Raw genomic sequence first — 5,915 nt, 5'->3', positions numbered from 1 at the left:
TTAGTACTTAGAACATATAATGAGAATTAATATATGATGGGACCCGAACTTAGAACGGTGTGTGAGAGAGAGAGAGAGATGCATTAGAAACAAAACAGTACACACTGTTAACTGTGTTTAAACGTAGGTCAGTATCTGAATGAGAAATGTAGCTAGCTGGCCTGCTATCACCTGCAATCTCTGTAGCAGGAATAATGTGAGCTATTGTACTATAATATCTTGTACTACCGTAAATATTAAATAAATAGGTGGACAATGGTAATCATGGAAAATTCGTTGTACTTTGTTAACTGCCTGTTACTGATCTTAAATGTACTCATAGAACGGACTTCATAAATCTAACGTTAGGCGAGCAAACACATAGCTAGTTAAGGTTAGCTTACCCGAATCTGACAACCTTTTCATCCCCCGGCGTGACCTCTTTAACGGAACATCGTAGTCGAGCCATTTCTCGGGGTAAGGGTGTTCGTCAGTCGCCTTCCCGTCCATGAACTGGTACGAACACACATAAGAGCGAGTGGGCGCTTCAAATTTAGCGCCTTCATCCATTTCCTCAGGTGCTTCTCTTCTTTAGGTGGTGGGTATAAATTGTAAAGTGCACCACAAGACTCAGACCGCTTCACAATGTGTTCGCTACATCGTTGGTGCAATTGTTTTTTTAATACAATTGTTATGTAGCCCCTAACTTAGCATATAATACTTAATATATTTGCGTTCTGTTATCTAGCCAGTAGCCACTAGCTTAGGTACGTTACGTCCGGTCCCTCAGCCGGAAGTAAGATGACAAAACGAGCGCAATGGCGGCACCGTTGTTGCCATGGAAAATAAGGTGAATACCAACTGAAGGGCTTCTCTGAAGTTTAAAATCATTGGTTACCCGTAAGCCAATCACATTCGTTCGGAAATGACGTGAGTTATGCGCCTCACATCCGGCTCAGCCTTTTCACACTTCCGCTGTAAACACACGAATAGTGCGAAAACAAAACCATCGAGCAAAATACCGGAGGGAGCGGAGCAGTTCATAAAAGTTGTATTTGTTAACATAGTTAATAAACTGTGAAATAACATGTGAACAACAAACAATGAACAGCTGTGTTTATATTAACTAAGATCAATACAACATATTAATAATTAATTAACGGATCTGTCAGGTTTCCTGTTAGGGTTGTCACTCGTCCCTTAAAATACGGAATCGTCCCGTATTTGAGAATAAAATATTGAATTAATGTTATTAATTCAAAACGGGACGGGGCTTGTCCCGTACTTTCGGAGTTGCCTTCAATGCAGCATCCCATACAAATTATTCCACCGACATTCTGTGAAGACATCCTGATTGGGTAAGACTCACTGCCATCGTTTGATTGATTGGTTTGTTTCAGGTTCACGGCAAATGGTCAGAGTCAGAGGAGGGCGGGTCAATTTGTCGGCGAGTGTTCTCTGTTGCGCACGGTGGTTTGTCAGATGTGCGACAGCATGCCTCGGGAGAACTCAATCATCTCCTGAGACAGATAGTGTAATGACAGTTTTTTAATCACCTCAATAATTTTCTGATTGATTACATTAGATTTCATACCCTGTAAAAAAAGTCCATAAAAACACAGTACAATATACTGTAATAATTTAAATGAATTGTCTGTATTTTCTTTTTACAGATGTTTCTTCGTATTTTTTAAATTACGCTTAGCATTGTGGGTACAAGAAGCTCAGTCGACAATCGGTGCGAAACCAGTGCTTGAGCAGGCGCTATTATTCACGGAGATAGTCTCGGACAAAATCTCATTTTAAAGTCGGATTTAGGATTTTGAGAATGGTTCTTACTCTTCCTTTGTAAATTATGTTTTGTTAAATGTTACAAACTCTAATGTTAACTTAGTTTCTGCCTGGCTTGTTTGGCAAATATTTTAAAAGTATTTAATATGAGCTCATCTGATAGACATGAAACATGCATCTGATCTGAGTGATGTGTGTGTGATTTTATTCACTCACAACACTGCTTCAGATGAGTGTAAAGGCCCGTTCACAACAAAGCACGAAAACTATAAAGATAACGATAAAGATATAGTTCTAAAAATCGTTCTCAATATTAAAGAATAGCAGAGTCCACACTACTTCTAAAATGATAAATGCAAAATGGGTATCGTTGGAATCATTTTCAGAACGATTTTTTTCCAGCTGGTGAACAATATAAACATTGACATCGAATCAGAATCCATCCTGCTATAACGAGCTCGAGGATTAAAGCGGTAGGCGCACGTGTACGATATCGTTCGCTGGTGTGGACGCTAATATTGTTATCTTTATAGTTATCTTTATAGTTATCGTTCTTGGTGTGAACGGGGCTTAAAGGTCCCCTTCTTCGTGATTCCATGTTTTAAACTTTAGTTAGTGTGTAATGTTGTTGTTAGAGTATAAATAATATCTATAAAATTCTAAAGCTCAAAGTTCAATGCCAAGCGAGATATTTGATTTAACAGAATTCGCCTACAAAAAACGACCCGTTTGGACTACAGCCCTCTAGTTCCTGCAGTAATGACATCACTAAAACAGTTTTTTTTGACTAATCACCACCCACATGAATTCACAAACAGGGGGCATGGCCTTGTTGCGCTCTGACGGAGAAGAAGAAGAGCTGTTTGTTTTTGTCGCCATGTCGTTGAAACGCTGTTTTTTCATCTCTGAGTCCAATCACCTTTGTTTGGGCTTCCCAGGAACGCTGTACTTTGAGATTAATGGTTACAATTTATATTTAACTCGGTTCCCGAGTTAAATATGCACATATAAAACTATGTGCAGCTCATTTTGCTGAGGACAGCTTGCTGAGGACAACTTGCTGAGGACAACTTTCTCAATCTCAATCAGTTTAATGCCGGATTTGCACAAAGATTATTCTTGAAAGATGGAGCAGTTCCTTCTTTGTCTGGACCACAACTGGTAAGTGTATTTTATTATTTAAGTTGGTGCGTTTAACAGTTTCTGTAACTTATTACACAAAGGGCAACGCTGTTTAGCTTTGTTAACTAGATGTTAGGGCTGTGCAAAAAAAACAAATGCGGTTTTCATCTCGTCAGTAAAAACGCTCCTGTGATTATAAATACATCTCCAGCACGTGCGTTCTAGCCCAATCACGTTACCAGGAGGGCAGCCTGCTCTCATCTGTTGTCGAATCACAGCACAGGTACCGCTGGCCCAATCAGAACTCGTCACGTATTTCTGAAGGAGAGGCTTCATAGAACAAGGAAGTCATCAGCCCGTTTCTGTGACAGTGAAAACAGCAGTATACAGATAGGTGAATTGTGTGAAAAATACTGTGTTTTTTTTACACGCGAAACATGAACACATGTTATATTGCACATTGTAAACACAATCAAAGCTTCAAAAAAGCGCGTAAAACGGGACCTTTAAGTAATGGAAACAAACACATCTACATAGAGTAACTAAACATAAGTAATCTGTTTTATTTGTCCATTTGCAATATTGGTAATTTATGGAACATTTGTGTAGGATGAAAAGTGAGTTACATCAAAAGTCAGTTACTAACTCAACATGTAAATGCAGTATATCACAGATAAATCAGAGAGGAGACCGACTCTTGTCTGGATGTTACAGGAACAGATGAGACAAACGTGTGTTTATCTGCTGAAGAGAGACTTGAGGAAGAAATGCTGCCATCACAGGATTTGTGTAAGTACACTACAGTCATCAATAAAACATTTAAAGTTTATTTTTATTGTTGTAATTTTAAACAACTATTACAGCTCTTTTCTTATTCTTGATTTCTGTGCATTTGCTGCAGATCTTTTGTGGTAAGGGGAAAGGGGAAAACAAAGGGAAAACCTGAAACAAAAGAATAAACGTAAGACCATTTAGTTACTTCTAACGTAGAGTTGGTTAACAATTCTATTTATATATTTTTTATCTCCCCTGTGTATTAACTAGGGCTGTGTATCGCCATCAAAGACACAATACAATACGTATTGCGATACAGATGCCACGATATGATACGCTTTTATGATACATGGCCGCAACGAAATCTTACCTCAATATTCTGATTGTCTGCATTTTTTTAAAGCCTATAAATAATAATGTACTAGTTCTAATAAATTTATATTGCAATGTACTCATTCTAATATATATACAAAAAAAATTGCTGGTAGGTTGTCATTGCACAAATTAACACACTCTCTACGTTTAAAGAGTTGTAAACTAATGCGCTGTATTCGCTGTATCTAATGCACACACGCACTCAAGTCACTCACACAGATCAGTTGTCACTCCGACATTCATGAACAAACTTTTTAGGGCTCCCCCAAAATTTTATCAATAAAATTGCTCAAACCCTCAAGAGCTACATTATCTTTCTCAACAAGGAGCTGGTAACATCATTGTTTCTAATGGAATCAAATCCACAACTTCACTGTTAATAAAAAGACTATCTCTCTCTCTCTCTCTATCTCGTAAATGAGCACTTGATGAATTATAATTTTTTATTATTAGTAATAAAAAAGTATATGTTTTTCTTACCTTTCTGGACATGGACAGTAGACCGTACACACAGTTTCAATGGAGGGACTGAGAGCTCTCGGACTAAATCTAAAATATCTTAAACTGTGTTCTGAAGATGAACGGAGGTCTTACGGGTTTGGAACAACATGAGGGTGAGTTATTAATGACATAATTTTCATTTTTAGGTGAACTATCCCTTTAAGGGGTCAAATATAGCCTTATAATGTGAAGGTAACTTTTTGTTAAGTGTGCTTAAATTTTTGACTACTCCTTTTTTTTTAATGGTGTTTTTAAACCAATTCTCCCTTTTTATTAAACAAGTGCTCATTAACAATGCTTACATTATCATCACCATCAACTCCCAATATTTTGCCTGTTTCCACCACTGTTTATCTCCCTTTGTGTCAAACATCATGGTTTATTGTTTCTGTAGAGTAAAGAATCATAAAAGCCAGCAGCAGGACAGGAAGAAACTCTTCACATATAAAACACCTGCTCTGAATGGCCATTCTCGTGTACTTGATGCTTCAAAGCAAAACCAACCGCAGCCGGTTTCAGTTTGAATCAGTAACAGTACTTCAGTTAAACCAGTACTGGGAGGTGGCAGACAGTTTTAACCATGTATGTTGCTTTTTCCATATACTATATCTGTGAACTAAATAAATATATACAACCATTTAAAAAATCAAGAGTGGATCCACTTAATAAAATTTATTTAATCCAAAAAAGGATAAAACTCATTTTTAACTTAAATTATTTACAAATAAAATGTTTAATCATAATATATATATATATATATATATATATATATATATAATATATACCCCAACATTATGAAGTTTATACAAATTTTATGAATATTATACATTATTATTATACAATATAATGCAGTAAACAAATAAAAATACATACATAAAAAAATAAAACGTGTTAAGAGCATGTACGTCTGCGTTAGGAGGGACAAACTCTTCCGGGGGAGGATTCACAAACCAGATTAACAGGTCGAGTACAGTCTTATTAGATCAGACTTTTCACTAAACTGTTGAAGAACATGGTTCATGTGTTTGTTTTGTTCTGTTTGTGCTGCTGCCGTCTGATTGGTAAGTTATGAAAACTTTTTGATTTGATTGGAATTTCCAGCCCTCCCATTGTGGATTGTACATTTTTCTTACTCATAAAGAAAGAAATTAAATTGAACCGCTTTCAAATCTCTGGCATCTTTTGTTAATATATATTAATTACGAGGGTTACAAATGCAAATGCTCTCCAGCAATTTATTATTGAATTATTAAGAATACAGCAGTAGTCATACACAGCTACAGAAGACTTTTACAGAAGGAAATTTACTAGTCAATTAAGAGAATCCAACGTATATTATAAATTATGCCACTTCCCACATTGCATTTATTGTA

General features: G+C 36.5%; 1 long non-coding RNA gene across 1 annotated transcript; it reads left to right on the top strand.

The window, feature by feature from the left end:
- Positions 1-1,708: 1,708 nt before the first annotated feature.
- On the top strand, positions 1,709-3,879 carry LOC113078548 (uncharacterized). Its single transcript, XR_003281549.1, has 3 exons — positions 1,709-1,810; positions 3,607-3,681; positions 3,794-3,879. It is a non-coding gene; the product is annotated as an uncharacterized LOC113078548 (long non-coding RNA).
- The last annotated feature ends 2,036 nt before the right edge of the window (positions 3,880-5,915 follow it).

Source organism: Carassius auratus, unplaced genomic scaffold (genome assembly GCF_003368295.1).
Source record: "Carassius auratus strain Wakin unplaced genomic scaffold, ASM336829v1 scaf_tig00025933, whole genome shotgun sequence".
In the NCBI taxonomy this organism is placed as follows: Eukaryota; Metazoa; Chordata; class Actinopteri; order Cypriniformes; family Cyprinidae; genus Carassius; species Carassius auratus.
Note: the sequence above shows the minus strand (reverse complement) of the source record. Positions and strands in the feature narration are given on the sequence as shown.